General features: G+C 43.5%; 1 protein-coding gene across 1 annotated transcript in view; it reads right to left on the bottom strand.

Moving 5' to 3' along the window:
• Window positions 1-19194, bottom strand: part of Syt9 (synaptotagmin 9) — a 165564-nt gene that overhangs the window by 18744 nt on the left and 127626 nt on the right. The gene's annotated exons all lie outside the window — the stretch shown is intronic.

Below are 19194 nucleotides of genomic sequence, written 5' to 3'. Positions count from 1 at the left end.
ACTGCTCTGCTCTTCCCCTTGCTGCTAGAATCCTTTCCTCCAGCTTTCTTTACTAGGGCAATCTCCCTAAGCAGGCAGCTCGTATGGCTCTCTTATCCTGGGGACTGAACATCAGGCTAATAAAAGGGCGCTCTTGGATCAACTCAGGTATGATGTGGGAGTCCTCTTGTTGGTTTGAAGGCAAACTGGTGACATCTCTGTGATTCCTAGTTTATACTCTCTTGATGTCTCATAGGCTAAACTAGATTATCTATTTCTGTCTGGAATTAACAGCAGTGGTTGCCTCCAGGAATCCAGTGATTCCAGGCATGATCAAGTTCTTTGCAGAAACTAAGCCCCTTGTCTGGATAGTTATGGAAAATTCATGTGTTCATTCACCACCTACTAGAGAATTATGGAGATCTTCTTATCTGCCAGGTACACTATACAGTGATGAATGGAGCTGACATGGGGGTGCCTCTTGAATTATCCTTGATTTGCAACCTGCCAGCTATCCTCTCTAAGATATTAGGATCTGGAAATGAGAAGCTGGGGGAGAAGAGCAGTTTCAGGATGAAGTGGGCATATTATAGGCGAGGATTTCAGCGGAACTTGCTGGAAATTCTGGTCTTGGCTCTGGGGCCCTCTCAGCTCTGCAGCTCCCCTCTGGCGTTTAACACTCCTGAGGTGCCACGGTACTCATAAGCTAAACTTCTCTGTGGCTCTCTCCCCAATATATGGGGAGCATGTTATCCATGCAGTACAGAGTCTCCCCCTTCCTCAGCCATGAGTACGATAACACCATGCCAGGGAGCACCCAACAAACTGGGCTTCCTGAGCTGTTAAGATGGAACCAGCATTTTCTCCCATTGTCTTTTTGAGCAGGTGCCTGGCAGCCTGCTTGGTACTTGCACAGAAGCATTTAATAATTGAAAACAAACATTTAATCAATAGGGAGGCCAAAAGGAGATGTAACTAGGTCAATCACAGACTGGAGGGAGATCAAAGATCTCCAAGTCCAACTTCAAAGGGGGAAAAAAAAGGTGCTCAATTCCCAGAGATATTTTTTTTCAAGTAAAAGTGTTAGGCAGAGGGATGATGAGAATCTGCAGAATGATGCACACATGTCAGCTTCTATAGGAATCCATTCCCCATTCCATTCCCTCTCCTCTTTTCCCACTTCTCTTTCCATTCCACCTTCTTCTTTTTCCTCCTCTTTCTTTCTCCCATCTCTCTCCTGTTTCTTTTTCCCTCTTCTCCTCCCACTTCCCTCCTCCCCTCTCCCAGCTGTGTTCTTTTGAAGGTTAGTCACTATATATTTATTTCTCAGTGTCTAGACATCATAAATGTTTGTTGAATTAATGCATCCTTGAACCCATCAAAGCCCTGAAGGACTAGCTACAGAGATAATAATGGCCAGGAGAGGGCAGCAAAGGGTAGCAGACTAATGGCAAGAGGGCTCAGAAGAGGGCTGTTTGTTCTTTGGAAGACAAATACTTGGCCATTGGGGCAAATATTCTTTCATGAGTTGGGGACATTGAGAACACCAAGACTGGGGATAATTGTTAATAGAAGTTCAGTGAGGCTCAGCACCATAAAGAAGGGAGACTAACTGAAGTGAAAGCTAGAGAAGCTGGTGGCCAGTGCAGTTCTGGGGTAGAGGTGTGTGGAGAGTAGCTGAAATCCAGGATTTCAGATGAAGAAGGCTAGAGTCACAAGCCCTGTGCTAAGTACATTTGGGAGCTCTAAAGGTGCCTTTATAGCTTCAACTTTTTGGCTCCTAATGTGACAAGGGACCTGAAAGTTGGGCTTGACATCATGTTCATCCTGGATTGAGCTTAGAAACATTAAGAGGCAAGGACTAAGATTTGCTTAGAAATGTGTGGTGGGGGAAACACAGTCAGATTCCCTCTTTAGTTCCTCAGGTGTGGGAACTGTAGTGTGGGATTTCGGAGAAAGAAAATCTCCTCATCTCAGCCATCTCCACTGGAAGTACAGTGCTGAACACATGTGCAGAAGTGTGATAGGTAGCTGTGGGGAGGAGGCTAGCAGAGATTAGCCCAGATCATCTCTGGATGATTATCTCTGCCGGGATCAAATCTTGTCTGAAAAGGCTCAATGAACGCTGTTGAATCAGGTAAATTCTGGGACCCAGACTTCATTTGCTGCTCTGTGGTACATGCAACTGTACGCAATTCAAGAAGGGTGGATCTTGGGGCTGGGAATATGGCTTAGTGGCAAGAGCGCTTGCCTCCTACACATGAAGCTCTCAGTTCGATTCCCCAGCACAACATATATGGAAAACGGCCAGAAGGGGCACTGTGGCTCAGGTGGCAGAGTGCTAGCCTTGAGCGGGAAGAAGCCAGGGATGGTGCTCAGGCCCTGAGTCCAAGGCCCAGGACTGGCCAAAAAAAAAAAAAGAAAGAAAAAAAGAAAAGAAGGGTGGATCCTGGAGTCCAGAGTTATGAGAAAATTGAGTGGATAGAGTTGTATTGAAGAGGTATTGCTACAAAGGAGGAGGATAGGATTATTTTATGATGTCTCAGAAGAAGGGATCCATCTCCAGGGTTGGACTAGATTGACCCACGTTGCTCCTCAAACTGGCAAACATCTCACCGTGAAGGTAAGTAACAGATGGTGGCGGGGATGGAGCCAAAAGGGAATGCTACTACTGTTGGAATGTAAACTTGTTCAACCACTCTGGAAAGCAGTATGGAGGTTCAAAAGATGAAGCATAGAGGTTCCCTATGACCCAGCAATTCCACTCTTGGGCATATATCCAATAGACCACAAGTAACACCACACTAAAGCTACCTGTACAACCATGTTCACTGCAGCATTGCTTACCATAGCAAAGATATGGAATCAACCCAGATGCCCCTCAATGGAACAATGGATAAAGCAAATATGGGATATATACACAGTGGAATTCGATGTTTCCATCAGAATGAATGGCATTGCACCATTTGTAAGAAAATGGAAAGGCTTGAGGGAAATTATAGTAAGAGAAATAAGTCAGTCCCAAAGAAACATAGGTTGCATCGTTTTCCTCATTTGTTATAATTAGAATGTGCCTATAAATCTATAAGTAAACACAATGGAAGGTAAAAGACAAAAACTTACACTTGGACATGAGAAATTAAACAGGACTCTAAACCTTCACACAGTGAGACCAAAGGAGGATATTTTTAGGAAAGGATCACAAAGGCTCAATAGCTATGTACATATGATCATATGATCATATAAAATGATGCTTATCGAAATGAACTCCAAGAAATGAAAACAGAGGGTTTTTTTGTTATTTTACTTTTTGTTTGTTTTGTATTTTTCTCTTTTGTTGCTGTTTTTTATTTCTGTGCCTTTTCTCTTGTATGTAAGTTGATCAGTTTGGGGAGGGTAAGGGAGAGAGAAATAGTGGGACAAAGGATGAACTAATTCAACAGTGATACTCACTAGACACTATGTTGGAAATGAACTGTACAACTTCTGGGGAGAGGTAAAACCCCAGGATTAAACCAGGGAAGAAGTGACACTGTTCAAAAAGAAATATACTTATTACCTGACTTAGGTAACTGTAACCCCTCTGCACATCACCTTTACAATAAAAATGAATTAATTAATTAAGAAAAAGAAAGACTGGGGCTTAAGTGAGGTTTTCCTTACTGCTAATCGTGAACTACAACAATTACATTTTCCTCTAGGTATTTGCCTATCTGGACCCAATCTCTAGAGCTGCATACATGTTGCTGCTGATACCAAAAGATGTATCCAAAGGAAGCATGCCCAAAAGCCTGAGAAGAATTGTTCTTTTCTTAAATTTTAATTTTATTGTAAAGGTGATATACAAAGGGATTACAGTTACATACGTAAGGCAGTGAGTATATTTCTTGCAAAACTTGTTATACCCTCCCTCATTTTCTCCTACCTTCCCTCCCCCCCAAGTTAATTCCCAACATATTGTCTTGTGAGTATTACTGTTGCATTGGTTCACCTTTTGTCCTTTGTCTCACCATTTTGACATTCCCCTTCCCTTCCCTAACTGAGATAAACATATATGCAATATTCAGGGTACCAAAATCAAATACAGTGACAACAAGGGCTAAACCATAGGGAAGAAAAGGGAAAGAAAAAAGAAATAATTTCATGTAGTATATTAAAAATCACAACAACTATGAAAAACCTCTTGTTCCCATATCCTGGAGTTCATTTTGCTTAGCATCATCTTATATGATCATATATACATAGCTAATGAGCTATGTAATCCCCTGCGAGGACTATCCTAGACATATATTAATTATTACCAATGAGGGAAATGAAGTGAGCCAGACCCAAAGAATTGCTCTTCTTGTCATCCCCATTAAACACTGAATCACAATCCCTGAACTCTCACACTCACTTGGACCTTCTGGCCAGATGATACATTTTCCCATTATTTAGTCCAGCTAGCATCGGAAGGACTACTGTTTATGTCACACGTGTTCTCATACCTTCTATCAAAGCAACTCAAGAATTTGTCAGATATTCCATCTTTAATAGAAGCAGACTTCCAGGAAGTCTCCCTCACAGCTAGATTGCTGTCTCTGCACTTAGCGCTGTGGGGTCTCATTTGGCAAAACAGGATTCTCAAGTTTCAGCCTCAGATGCACAGCTTCCAGGCAAGGCTTAGCACATTCATCTGTGCATTTCTAAGTGGTCAGCTGACATGCCTACAAGGCTGTAACATTGTCCTAAATATTATATCTCTTCTCCATGCAACACCTAAGACCATACACATCTCCTATAGCTTCTCTGACTCACTATCTCAGTCCTGATCCTCTTTTATAGCTGTATAAAGACTGTATAATTTCTTCCAGTCTATCCCGAAACATTGTCCTCCCTGGTCGACTGGAATATTAGGAACGTTTTTTAGACTGTTTCGTTCTCTGAGTATCTTGGGAGTTGTCTGATTAAAGCACACTGAGGGTTTGCTTTCTGTGTGGGGAGCAATGGCCTCTTGCATCAGCACTGGACCCTATAGAACTTCCGAATGAGTACTCAAAGACTGCCCGCAGCTACATGTGCTGGAGGTGAATGGAGAGGTAAGCTGTGAATTGTACCTGGGAGGAGACAACTTAACAGGAAGAAACCTCTGTATCAAGAGCTAATGCTGAAATCTGAGGTGAAGTCTGAATGGAAATGTGATGTCTAAGAGTCAGGGGTGGGACATGGGAGTTGTATGGGGTGGCGCATGCACCCTTGCGTGCGTGTATGTGTGCGTGTGCGTGTGTGTGTGTGTGCAGTTTTAGCTCTGCAAAGCTGACAGGGACCAGGGTAGAGAAGGAGGCCCTTTCTATTCTGAGCCAGGATGGAAAAGGGAGGAGCTGTTTCCTGGCAGTATGTAAAGAGAGCCTGGGGACCAAAGGCTTTGCAGAAGAGGAGGCAGCCGCTGGCTGGACCCCAATTCTGATAGCTGGGGAAAGTGGTATAAGGAGACTTTTCTTAAGTGCTGGGTTCTGTGATCTTGTTCTGAGAGCGGCACAGGTATGTTTTAACTTTTTGCATGGTGTAATACCCATTCCACAGGCCACAGAAGCCAGATGCCACTATTCTGGGAGCTATTATGGGAAGGGCAGAGCTGGGCCTTATGTCTCCAGGTCAAGCTTATCATACATTAATTATCCCCTCTCATGGGTACCTTCAACCTTTTCTTCCCTACTGGTTTTTTCTTAGCCTATGAAAACACATTTCTAAGTTCTGACAATAAAGCAAGAAATCTCTTTCCAGCCAATATACTTTTCTAACTACTTTTTTCAGCCCAGAAACTAGAAGGCACCCTGAACTTGAAGTCCTCACTTTCTAATTCCTGCCATCTTGTCCTTCCAATCCAGATGCCACCAGATAAAGTCATTCCACTGAAACTGTGCTCCTTAAGGGGAGGCTGACCAAAAAACTCGGGAGTAGTCAGCCCAACCAGAGCACACAGACAAGCAGACAGGGATGGTGCACCGTGCTGCATTGATATAACTAATTCAACTAAGTTGAATTCAAAATTGATTTGAATTGATTTTGCTACACCTCTGCCATGCTGTGGCCTGTTCTGTGTATCAAGGCTCCTGTCTCCTTGAGCCTCTCACTAGCCCTTGCTCCCACTGCATTCTTTGTTAAAGAGGCCAGCCTTATCCACTTGAGGTCCTTTGCTGATGGTGTTCTAGCTTTGTGTTTTGTTTTCAGTCTTCACTCTAGGCCTCAGCAGGGAGAGGCTGCAAAGGTACAGAACCTGCCTGTCCGAAGTGAGGTCTCTTCTTCTACCATGAGGTCACAGCTGAGTCCAGAGCTCTCCAACACTGACACCTGGGCTACAGGGAACTAGTGCAACCTCCCTTATTTCAGGAAAAGGTTTTCTCAGTACAGTCTTGAGCTCTCTGATGTACTCTTCCTCAAGGGATCTGGTAATCTCATGGAAAAAAGTCAGTCAACCAACCTGCCATCAAACAGTGTGTGTTTGTGTGACAAACTGTAAGTAACTAATGCAAATTCTGTTTTAGAAGGTAATAAATGAATGGCGCATTTTATCAAATTCCATAGCTTAGGCTGGGCACTGTAATTCTAGCTACTCAGGAGGCTGAATTCTGAGGATTGTGGTTCAAAGCCAGCTTGGGCAGGAAAGTCCATGAGAATCTAATCTCCAATTAACTACCAGAAAACTGGAAGTGACACAATGGCTTAAATGGTAGAGTGCTAGCCTTGAGCAGAAGAGCTCAGGGACAGCACCTGGGCCCAGAGTTAAAGCCCCACGACCAATTAAAAATTTCTTTTTCCATTGCTCAGGGAACACATATTGAAACTCTTTCATCTCTCCTTGTCAGCGTCCCCTCTCACAACCCTTATCCCAAGCCCCCAGTCTCTTCTCTGCCATTCTGTAGCTCAGTAAACAGCAGGACCATCCATCTGGTCAACACAGAGGACTGGCTATCATCCCAAACACTTCCCTTCTCCTGACCTCTCATTCAGGTTTAGCTCATAAGCCTTTGTAAGTCCATGCTTCCCCATCCATCCCCTCTACTCTGCCCTCTTCAAGCCCCAACACAGCTCATGTTGACCACTGCAGCTGTTCCTGCTTCCAGCCTCAGCCCCTCCTGTCCACCTCCTCCAGATGGTCAGTGTGATCCTTTGAAAAAAGTCAGTTTGAGCTACAGCGCTTCTTAAAATCATTCCAAAGCTCTCGTTATTGTCCCTGTGGAAAGGCAAACTCCCTTCCCCCTCCCTTTCTGGCCTCATTTCTCCCCACCCAGCTGCTCTGTTGTAATCATTTGAATGCCTTGGTGTCTCAGACACTGGCCCTTCCCTTTCACAACTTTGTGCCTTTGAAGGCATTGATCTCTATTCTTTTCCTTTTCTTCTTTGCTCAACGGGAAGATTTTTACTCATTTTTAAGAGCCTGCTCAAGTGAAGTCTTCTATGCTTCTAGATGCCACTCTCTCCTCCTGTGGAAGGTTGGGCATGTTCTCATTTATGCTCCCATACAAACTGTGTAAACACCAATTACATAATTCATGGCATTACACTGGAACAATGTACTGTCACTGGCTCCTACTAGCTCCTTTGGAGGTCCTCACTCTTGTGTCCCCAGTGTAATGCCTAGTCCTCAGCAGGACTAAAAGAGTCCTGCGGAGCCATCACTCAGGGGGCTTCTTCATAGCAGGGACACTCCCCTTCAATGAGAACTAACTCTCTCTCCTTCTGTGGCTTTATACAACACTTTTCTTCCAAGATAAACATGCAATCGCTATCTTGACATTGTTTAGCACCACAAGGCAAAGCATGGCTCCAAACCCCAAGCTAAATATCTGTGGCAAAAAACATAATACTGTACTAGTGCTTGTGCAACTGTGGTAACAAAAACCCAAGCATATAGCATCCCATATAGAGAAGCTAAAGCCAAGAGATGATGTTGATTCTTGGTGAATACATGTGATGAAAAGCCTAGAATTGTGTCTAGTCTTTCAGAGAAATGATCAGAATGGATGATCTCAGAAATGTGTGTTGTTGACCAAGATGTCATATCTTTTTCTTTTCTTTTTCATTTGGACCTACTGGGGTGTGAACTCAGGGCCATGAGCCAAGCTGCTCCACTTGCTTGCTCATTCATGGTGGGAGCTCTAGCACTTGAGCCATATCTTCAGCCCAACTTTTGGCTTGTTATTTTGGAGATGGACTTTTGATGGCTTTTCTGCCCAGGTTAGCTCTGAAACACCATCTCTGGATCTCAGCCTCCTAAGCAGCTAGGATTTCAATGTGATCCACCAACTTCTAGCTGTATAGATACATCACTTTCTAAAATAACTGCAGAGAAGACCAAAATTATAGTGGCCTCTCTGAAAGTGTGTATCCCTTTACTTTAGTGTTTTTCTCATTGAGAACAGTGCCTTCTTATTGGGGTTGTATAATTAATTTAATGGCTTTGACCAATATCTTTTTTTTTATTATACTATGAAATTTTTGTTTTACCTTTGCACCTGCACATGTATATTCCTACTGTGAATTGTTGGCAAGAACATTGGAAGTATACTGCTCAATCGCACATAGAGCTGGGACTTGTTGAGATACATTGCTACAGCTTACATTCCTCACACCAAAGTCTCTGTGAAGCGTTGGAAATTTCAGAAGCCAAGAAATGAGAAACTTGGACTATTCCCAGCAATTTATCCTTATTTGAACATTAAAACTGCGCTGCTGAAAATCAGCTGTTGAAAAGCCTGGGTAGAGTTATATTTTCCCAAGATTTTAATTGGCTGAAAAATCAAATAAACACTTACTGAGCATCTTTCACTGCCAGAACCTATGCATAGATGCTATATCATTTAATTGTCACAACAGGCATTTAAAATACGTCTTTATGGAGAAGGGAAATGATCCCTCAAGAGAGATCTGGGCACTTGCTCAAGCTCCACAGCTCCAAATGGCAGAGCTGACCTGAGATTTCCCTTCCTGTTGTTAGACACTAGTGACACAGCACAGCTAGAGTAGCCTACCAGGAACTTTAACTTAGCCAGTTGAACTGCTTTTCTGATTCAGTGAATTTGTTCTCCTTAACTCCTAGCTGTTCTGATCATAGTAGCTCTTACATTTGTATATTGCATATGTTCAGTTTACAAATTAAAATTGCATTGTGGAACACATTCGTTAACAAGCAAAAACAACCCCTCAAAGACCTAAAATTGAACGCTACAATATCAAATAGTCAAGTAAGTCTTTACATTGAGTTTGCCAAGAACTTACCTTTGAACAAATGCATGCATATAAACAGACTGTGAATAATCTAGACTCATATAGGAAAACTGTGAACTATGCAGTCTGGGCCAGACTCAGCAAGTTGTCATTCTACAATCAACACATGAATCCATGATAATGCTAATGAAGGTATTGCTTCCAATTTCCCCTCCCCTCAATAACATCAAGAATCCATTCCTCATCACTACCTGCCCCTCTGATATTTCTCTCCCTCTCCCAAACATACTCTTTCTTCAGCTTCTTCAATCACATGGAAGGAACCTTATATAACAATTTCCCATCACACTCCACTCAGCAGTTGTTCAGCAACCACGTCCTGTCGACAGTGCAGAGCCTTGAAACCAGAGGCCACCTATTTTTCTCTGAAAATGGAAGCAGTGGTGCTGGCTCTTCTCATCCTTTTTAGGTTAGGAAGGAGTGGAGCCCCAAGTCTAGGTCAGAGCTATTTCTTTAGTAGTCTGCTTCTCCATTATTCTCTCTCAAGTAGTCCTCTTCTAGGCGGTACAGATGATTTTCTAAGTCATCTACAACAGCTCAAGGACTTTCTTTTTAACTTTCAGACACCGCTCCCTTCCACTTCAGTGAGGGGCTCAGCATGGTGTTTCTAGGGTTAGTATTCTGTTCCCAGTCTTTCAGCAGTAGGAACTGGGGACAGCGGGACACCAACGGATCCAAGCCTAGGGGCTTAAAACTGTAGAAGGAAGGAAAGATCTAGACTGAGTAGTTCTCCAAGACTCTCATGTGACTCCAAAGTCCTTTGCTTCCCTATAATTCCCTCTCTTGCTTTCAAGCACCTCCTCTGGTCACAGCAAGTAGAACTAAAAGTGATTTCCCTGCAACCAAGGGCAGCCTTCTCAAGGCCTTTGTTATTAACTCTTCCGTGCCCACTGCCACATGGGAGGGGCAGAAGGGCTGGAGCTGGTGCTCAAGGTGCATCGTAAATGAGGGTTTGGATGCTACCCTAACTCAAACACTGCTAGTTGGTGGCTATTTGTGATTCCCTCTATTGTTGTGAGAATAGAGGGTTGTGTCAGCTATGATTTCTTTCTCTGCAAGTAGCCCTGAAGCCTCATCTCTGATTTAAGAGTTATTTCTAGGCAACTCTATATTCACGTATATTATTTTCACACTTGGAAAGCAATGGAATTCCTGCAGTCTTTGTAAGGAATAGCATGGAAGCCATTAGTTCTAATCCTGAAACATTCTGAAATATTTAAGAACCCAAGATTAAAAAGGCAACTGAAAGATCAGATTCTGTTACCTATGAACATCTTGTTGGTGTCACCCTGCAGACCCAAGATGGAGATGCAGATTTCTCTCCTGTGGCTATCCTCCATGTTTTGGGGTCCTATGACACAGTCTTCAACAGGCAAAAGCCCTTGGTGTCTGAGTGAGGAGAACTTCCACCCCATTCACCTCTGCCACAGCTTGGCCCAACTCACCTTGCCAGAATCCTTCAAAGCTGGATCTCCAGTCCTTCAAATTTGCACTCAGTTGGCCCCCTCTTCAAAACCAAGAGCCTACCCTAATACCTGCCTGGCTTTTGGTTCCTTCCTTAGAGAACATAAATGCCACTGGAGGGCCTACTCAATATCTCTGCAGAGAAGCTTCCAGAACTAGGATAGGGACATCAGAAGCTTAGCCTTGTTATCTATCGTCTTTATGGATTTGCTGAGTTCCTCCATAACCTGGATGGTGTTTTTCTCTAGTGATCCCGGGTTGCTTGGTGTAACCCTGCCTTGTTTGGCTGGAACCCCCTGACTCCAGGCACAAGGAGTATGCCTTCTTTGTTTTAGATGACTGGCCAGAATGAATCATAAACAACAGAAATGTATTGCTCACAGTTGTGGAGATGGGAAGTTGAGAATGAAGGCGCCAGTAGATTGGGTGTCATTCTTTACAGAGCATACTTTCTTGCTTATCCTTGTATGGCAGACTTCTTTCAGAAGGTACTAATCTCATTCTGGAAGGAACAGCTCTTACTACATAGTCATTCTCTTCAGAGCACCACATGGGGGGCTAAGATTTCAACATAGGAAATTTGGAGGGTCACAAACACTTAGTCCCCAGTAGAGACAGAATGCAGATAAGGTTCAGTGGAAAGTGAAAACAGATGTGGATTTCCTGGGACCTAAATCTCCTTGTTGGCTTCAGAGACTTCATTAAGCATTAGCAACAGGAAGGAAAATCCAGGATGTGTACATTTTTAAATTTGTAGTCACTCTTAATCCCTTTGGATGGTATTTACTCTCTTGATTGGTTCTATGACCTTTCTCTAGTAAAGTCTGTGAGTTGGAACACATATCAATATGCAGTATCCTCAGTGAAGGAGTGAAAACATACTCATCTTTTCCTGCCTCATTCATAACTGCTTCTGTTTCTGGATACAACTCACTATACTATATTATATAGGCGAGTTGAGAATGCATTAAGCAATTGCTCATTGACTTGGAAACTTCCCTCTGCTTTTAAGAAAAATCCCACTTCTTTATTTTAAGCATTTTGATTACCCATGTCATCACATTTCATGCCTTGAATTTTATTTGAGATGAGAGAAAATATGTATTACTACCACTATGGACTGCTTTCCCTAAAAATAAAGGGAAAAAAGGATAAAGCCTCTAAAATAGTGTTGCTAAACAAGAGATGCTGAGGGGAATGGACAGTAGCTTGCTCAGGAGCTGTGCCTTTTCCAACCCCAGGGGACAATCATAAATGGGGACTTCCCACAGGCTCTTCAATTCCATGTATGATTTGACTATTCCCCCCACAAAGGAACATAAATATAAAAGGAAAGCAGAAAGTTTTGCTTTTTGTAAACTGCAAATAGCTATTTGTGTATGATTGAGTCTTTTGGCTATGACCGTTTCAAAATGCAAGTTCATGAACAGAAAAATCAATAAACGATTTCATTAGGAATGTTTGTTGATGGTATAACAGTTGCCATGGGTTTTCTTAGGTACCAAGCACATCACAGTGAGCAAGACATAAACGATACATGTCATGGCAGGCAAGTCCCTGTATTCTTTTATCCCCTTCATCTACCTTCCCTCAGACTTCAAAATAACCAGTGCTTCTGTCCTCCCCCTCCCATTACTGGGAAGAGCAACAAACAGAGCACTGTCCTGTCAGCCAGTTGCACTGGTGATCATGTGAGTGGCTGTGCTTGACAGACGCAGCTCCTGAAAGAGATTTCTGGCCGCAGTGGCCATCTGGGATGCCCTCTGCCATGATGCTCTGCCTTCATCTCAGGCCCTTTCCCCAGGCAAGGAGAATGTCCTTTCCCAGACTATCAACAGTGGCCATAGCTCTTCTGGAGAGAGTGGCATGGTACCAACTAGTCTGAGTCTCTCATCTGTGGGGGAAGAATCGGCCCATCTCATTGTGTAGCTGTCACCTCTCAATGTCTTTCCTGGAGATGGAGAGGACTAAAGTCCATTGTCATCCACCTTTCTATTTAATAACTATTCAAGTGTGACCCTCCCGGGCAGAGACGGCTGCATCAAGGTCACTTGTGAATGAGAAAGTCAAGATGCAATTGACTTTCCGCTCAGGCAGAAATGTTTTAAATCACATCATTGTTATCTTTTGTCCTTCTAGTATTTACTTCAAGCGTTCCCAAGTTTTGTACACTTACTATCTCTACAGGCTTTTAAGAAAGTCACCCATTTTGGATGCTATCTGAAGGTGAGAAAACACTTAACATCCTCCTTTTTGTATAGATAATTCAATATAAGAAATAAGACTTGCTTGGAAAAGTCTGAGTAGTCTCAGCTTTGTATGCTGAGCACGCTTTCCACCAATAGGAAACCCAAGGCACCATCAATACCAACCTCTCCTGCTTATCCAAACTGTATTCTGACCACTTATACCAACTGACACAGACTGACACAGATTCTAACAGGTTTGTTCATGTGTTCAGATCCCCAACGTGCAGTACATTGTTATGGTCTCTGCAATTAGTTTTGCTTCAGTAGCTTTACAAGTGTTAATGGACATTGGTCTGCTAAATCCCATCATTACAGGCTGGTTAGCTTCATGCAAATGTACTGTGTGAAGTTATTCTTTTTTTCTTTCATTCCCCCCCCCGCCCCCTTTGGCTTATCCTTTGTTGTCACTGCTTTTGATTTTGGTCTCTTGTATATACGTTTATCTGATTTGAAGAAGGGAAGGGGAATAACAAAATGGTGAGACAAAGGACAAAGGGTGAACCAATGTAGTAGTGATAGTCACAATATACTATGTTGGAAATGAATTTTTCAACTTGGGGGAGGAAAAAGAGGGAAAACAACCAAGGGAGGAGGTCACAATGTTCCACAAGAAATGTACTCATTACCTTACTTATGTGTGTAACTGAAACCCTTCTGACATTATGCTTACAATAAAGCAAAATTAAATTAAAAAAACTGGTTTAGCTTTTGGTTTCAAAAATCTTAAAAATAAGTCCTTATTATTTAAAAAATTTTAAAGTCCCTTTATTGTTTTTAATTGTAAAGGTGATGTACAGAGGGGTTACAGTTACGTAAGTAATGTAATGAGTACATTTCTTTTTGAACAGTGTCACCCCGTCCCTCATTCTCTCCCACTTTCCCCCCTTCCCTTTATTTTCACCTTATATCCACAGATAGGTGCAGCAAGTCATTACTGCTGTAATGCTTCCCCAGTGAACAAAAGCCAACTGGAGGGCTCCTGTCCTTGCCACCTCCTGACCCACTCTGGCTCAGGGTCAGTCTGCTCTTCACCTCAGGGGGCTGTGCTTCCTCACAGGGATGAAAGCATGAAAGGTGCTCCCTCCCTGGAGTACTCAGGGCGGCGGGAGGGGTGGGGGGACCTGGCTACCCATGTCAGTTCAGGGGTGGGGGCGGGGTGACTTTTGTGCTTTACTAAGAATCCTCTGTTGTCTGTTTTTCAATTGTACTCAACATTCAAGGCCACCTATCATCCTGGGAACCAAGGGAGAAAATGACCTCTGCTCATGTTCTCTCTTAAAGGGAAATCTCATGGAAGCCTGGGGCTGAATTAGAACAGTCTGCTATAAATTCATTCACCACAACTGTTTGGACCTTGCCTGGAACTGACTTGGAGTACTGAATAGGGATTCTATTGCATGAGGAATTCTGGAGCTTCAGTATTTCTAAGTGAGCCCGATTGTTTCATTATATGTCTCATTTACTTTTTTCATTCATTCATCAACTACTAATTCAATATTTAGGTAATCATTACAGGCATGAATATGACTGGCAAGCACGTTGTCTTTATTTCCTATAAATCATGCTGTCTCACATGTTGAATCATGCCATCTATTTCTGTAAGTTAAAGGTAGATAAGACAAGGTCAACAATCAGCTAAAGTTAGCATGAATCAAAAATATTAAGGCCAGGCCTTGCTGAGAAAAATGGGAAACTTCTAAGCTCCGAACATTTCCTTTACATGCTGAAAGGAAACTCTGCAGTGTTGAAGATGTCACAGTAGAGGAGAACCATGCTATGCCAGAAAGAAAGTTTCCACCTGACAGGAAGAGGAAATAGTCTTTGGTAGAAGAGATTGGAAGGGAAGGGAAGAAGAGAAGTTCTAGTTTCGCTTTCAGCTTAAAATCCTAAATTTGGATGGATTGAGGGAGAAGCCAGAGGCAAATGTGGCTTCTAAGCTAACTTTAGCTAGAGGAACAAGGCAGCGCGATGGCCATGTGCTTTTACAGGACTTTGATGGCTCCGTCAGCTCCGCCCACACCCTGCCTGAGTCCACGGTGAATCACAACTCACCCAGAGTGTTTAAATCTCTCATTCTCCCACTTCAGAATCTTCTGGGAAGCAGATGTATTCATTCTAGTAAGTTTTTCCTGTGCGGCCAGGGCTACTTACTCCCCAAACTCCTACTGGAATGGGTACCTAGCTCAATGAGGCTGGTCTTTACTACAGATTCAGATTGGATTGTTGTTCTTCATTCTCCCATAACACTAAAAGTTAATGTAACCAAATGGCACCTGTAAGCCTGGCTGCCCATTCAGCCAAATTCACTGCTCATAAACACAGAAGTTATACTGCAGTACTCAGGGGAGTGATGCAACCCTGGACCTATTTCTTGTTCCTCTCCTCAGAGATCATGATGTAGGTCAGCGTGACATTCAGAAGGGTGGGAAAGGTGGGGCCATATGTCGCTGGGCCAGCACCATCTTAAGTTTGATAAACAGAGGTTGACGTAGTGGCATGAGCCCCTAGCTCTCTGCTCTCTCTGGTGGTCCCACGGAGGGGATGCTTCTATCTCCAAGTCCCAAGTGGCCTGTTCTGGGGGAGTTTACCCAGCTTTCTTGGCTGTTGTCATGATGGAGAGTAGATGGAGTGGTATTGGCTGACCTTTGAGTGTGCAGTGAAGCCATCCAGAATCCCTGAGAGAGAAACGGATTTTTAAACTCACTGGCTTTGAAGACTCCATCTGCCACCTTCCCTGCCAAGGTCAGAGAGAGCTGGATGCAGCCCTAAGCAGGCTGCCAGGTCTCTGCAGGTTTCAGGGTTCAGTTCTAGCCTGGCCCCTTGGTTCCTGGGCAGTGAGAGGCTTCTGCCAGGCCAGCCTCCCTTCACATTAAATGCCAGCTTCCCCTTGTTTTTTCTGTCTCCTCTCTTACACGATGATCATGTATGTGTATGTGAGTATCCATGTGTGTATGTGCATATGCACACACAGTGTGCACAGTCACATCACACAGTCACACCACACACATTTGTCAACAGTCCTGGGATTGAGTAATGCTTTTGTCTTAAAGTAGAATTCTACAAGACATCAAAACAAGTTACATATTTACAGCCAAATATGCACAGTATATTTCTGTCCCCAGCCAACTGCTGAGTGAGCTGCTCCCCTAGTCTGAGTTGATATTGAGGTGCAGGCATGGGGCTTCCCTTTCTCTCCTGCATGACAAACACTATGGGTGACATTTCCTTATATGATGCAGTCTCAGGAGGAAACACAGCAGCCAGTGAGAATGTGGGACATATGTAATGGTCGTGGGTGAGAACATCACTGAGCGCTTGTGTGCTCCCTCAGCGCTGCATTTCACCTAGTTGAGGGTGCTTCGTCCTCATCAGTGCCAGTGAGAGACAGGCACTGCTAGGGCCACATTACAGAAGAGAAGCCAAAAGGGAAAACTCAATCACTAACCGGCATGTGGCAGTCCAGCAATGGGATATAGGTCCCCCAAGTTCACCGTGTACATGTCTCAGGGCTGCCTATGGCCTCTTCTACCCATATCACATCCAACAAAGCATGGCCTACCACCCACCTGCTTTCATCTCCCCCAGTGCCATTGCTCCACTTCTGCCACTTCCATGTTTATTTTTAAAAAGGGAAGGCACACTTCCCCTCGCAGGATGGATCTGGAGTCCAGAGCATGACTTCAAAGAGACAGGAAGCAACAGGGAAGGAACAGGCCTCTCTTAGCTTGCATTTCGTACCAGGGGGTGCAAGCATTTCATTTCCTTAGTTCTGCTACAACAGTCCAGAAACAACCATTGTACTAGCTGAAGTAATTCTAGCTGCTGTAGCAATGACTCCCAAGTTGCAGTACTTTAACCCTGAAGACATTTATTTCTCACTTACATAACTGTTGAACACAGATTTGCAAAAAGCTGAGTGCTCAGGGCTTAAGAAGCATCTCCCAGGTGACAGAGTTGTTAAGCACTTTCCCTCAGCAGTGGAAGAAGGCTCTGAGGCCCGCTCTCCACCTGCTGCTTTGTGGGACAGTGGTTATTGCTCAGGACTAGGGATGCTGCACCACAACGAGGGGGCTGCCTGCCAAGTACCCTCAGTATTCCCCAAGTCCTGAAAAAGAAGTGTTCGTTTCTCAGCCTCCCTGTACCTCTAGTTGTTACTCCTGTCACATTTTCTGCTATAGAGCTTTGACACTCCTGATAACAAGTCAGAATTAAAGTTACCTATGATTTTATTTCTAGTATTTGGGGTACAGGAAGTATATTAATAACAGGTATGTGTGTATATATATGAAATATTGGCACTTCTAGTGGCAACCTGGACCCTTTAATGAGCCCGAAGATGGACTCCTTTAAGAATTCTATCAGGAAGTGGAGTGAGATATGGTTCAGTTGGTGTCAGTCCCATAGCTACTTCTCAAGCAGCTCATAGGTCCTTTGGAGCCTCCCTTAGGGATTAATTTTGAGCCCAGGAAAGTCTTAGCTTCCATGGCCTAGGGCAAAGAATCTTTAGGTAACTGCAAAAGAGAGGAAGCTCGATTCTCTTTGAATATAGCCAGAGGCTCTGCTGCTTGGAGTCTCCCATCACTGCTGATCCTACAATGGAGATGTCTCTTTGTCCTCACATCTGGTTGGGGCCCTCTCCACAGCTGCTTCCACGTTCACTTGGATCAGATTCATCTGGTTGAAGGGCGTGTGGTACAGATGCTCTGGCAAGGACACGGCAGGACTGGGAGAAGCCTACATAATGCCCAAAGCCTACATACCCTTGGTAAATAACCTTGGGTGTTTTATTGGTGTTCCCATTGCCAAGAGCTCTATACTTTTGACTTACTAAAAGCTGGAAGGAGAGAGGGTTAATGGAAAATCTCTTGTAAGCTCAACAAACACCTATTTCCTTTGTAGCACTTTCAATGGATGGCAATCTGATAACTGTTTCTTTTCTTTTTTTTTTTTATGTTAGGTCTGGGAATGAGACACAAACTTGGTACCTGATACTTTCACTCACTAGCTAGCACTCTATCAACTGCCCCACACTTCCAACTGCAAGCTGCACACTTTAAACTTATGCTCCATCTTCTGTCTCTCTCATTATCTACAAGTTTCACAAAGGAAAAGATGGTTTCTCATTCACAGCTGTATTTTATATGCCTACATGGCAGGCTACCCTCAGAAATATTATTTACTGAGTGCAAATTACTTTTCTTGTGTGTGAGTGCTAGGACATGAACTCTGGGCCTGGGCACTGTCCTTTAGCTTTTTCAGTTAGGGTGAGTGTTCTACCACTTGAACCACCCCTTATGGATTTTTGCTGGTTCATTGGAGATAAAAGTCTCATGGACTTTCTTGCACAAACTGGCTTCAAACCCTGATCCTCAGATTTCAGCCTCCTGAATAGTTAGGATTATAAGCTTGAACCACAGGTGTCTGGCTGCAAATTACTTCTGAAGAAACGAATTAGCAAATAAATGAAGAGTGGGAAAGCAAGTGAATGGGAAGGGAAAAGGAAATACGTAGGGGAAGGTGGGTATGGCAGAGTTATGACTGATTGCCTTCAGAGATTCATTTCCCTCCCCATCTCTTATTAAGAAATATGTATTCTGTTCATTTCTGCCCCCTTTACCTTTTATTTTGGCCAATAGATATATGATGGTTAGAGCCTAACAGCCATACTGTGCAATGAGGTAAATACGAGGAAAATTAAAATGTATTAGCTCTGGGGCTGGGGATATAGCCTAGTGGGAAGAGTGCCTGCCTCAGATACACGAGGCCCTAGGTTCGATTCCCCAGCACCACATATACAGAAAACGGCCAGAAGCGGCGCTGTGGCTCAAGTGGCAGAGTACTACAGCCTTGAGCAGGAAGAAGCCAGGGACAGTGCTCAGCCCCTGAGTCCAAGGCCCAGGACTGGCGAAAAAAAAAAATGTATTAGCTCTGTGCATATGAACATATAAAATGGTGTTTAAAAAAGCAAATTCCAAGAAATGAAAACAAGAGGTTTTTTTTTTTCTTTTCTGTGTTTCCACCTCCACTTTTTTTTCTTCTGTTTTTCCCCTTTTGCTGTTGTTTTGATTTCTGTACCTTTTGTCTGGTATGTAAGTTTATCTGATTTGGGGGAGGGTAAGGGAGAACACAGAAATGGTGGAACAAAGGGTGAACAAATGCAGCAGTGATACTCACTGGATATCATGTTGAAAACAAACTATACATCTTGTGGGGGAGGAGGGTTGGGAGGGGAAAA

The sequence above is a fragment of the Perognathus longimembris genome, chromosome 13 (assembly GCF_023159225.1).
Source record: "Perognathus longimembris pacificus isolate PPM17 chromosome 13, ASM2315922v1, whole genome shotgun sequence".
NCBI lineage: Eukaryota > Metazoa > Chordata > Mammalia > Rodentia > Heteromyidae > Perognathus > Perognathus longimembris.
The sequence above is the reverse complement of the archived record's forward strand: the minus strand, read 5'-3'. Positions and strand labels throughout refer to the sequence as shown.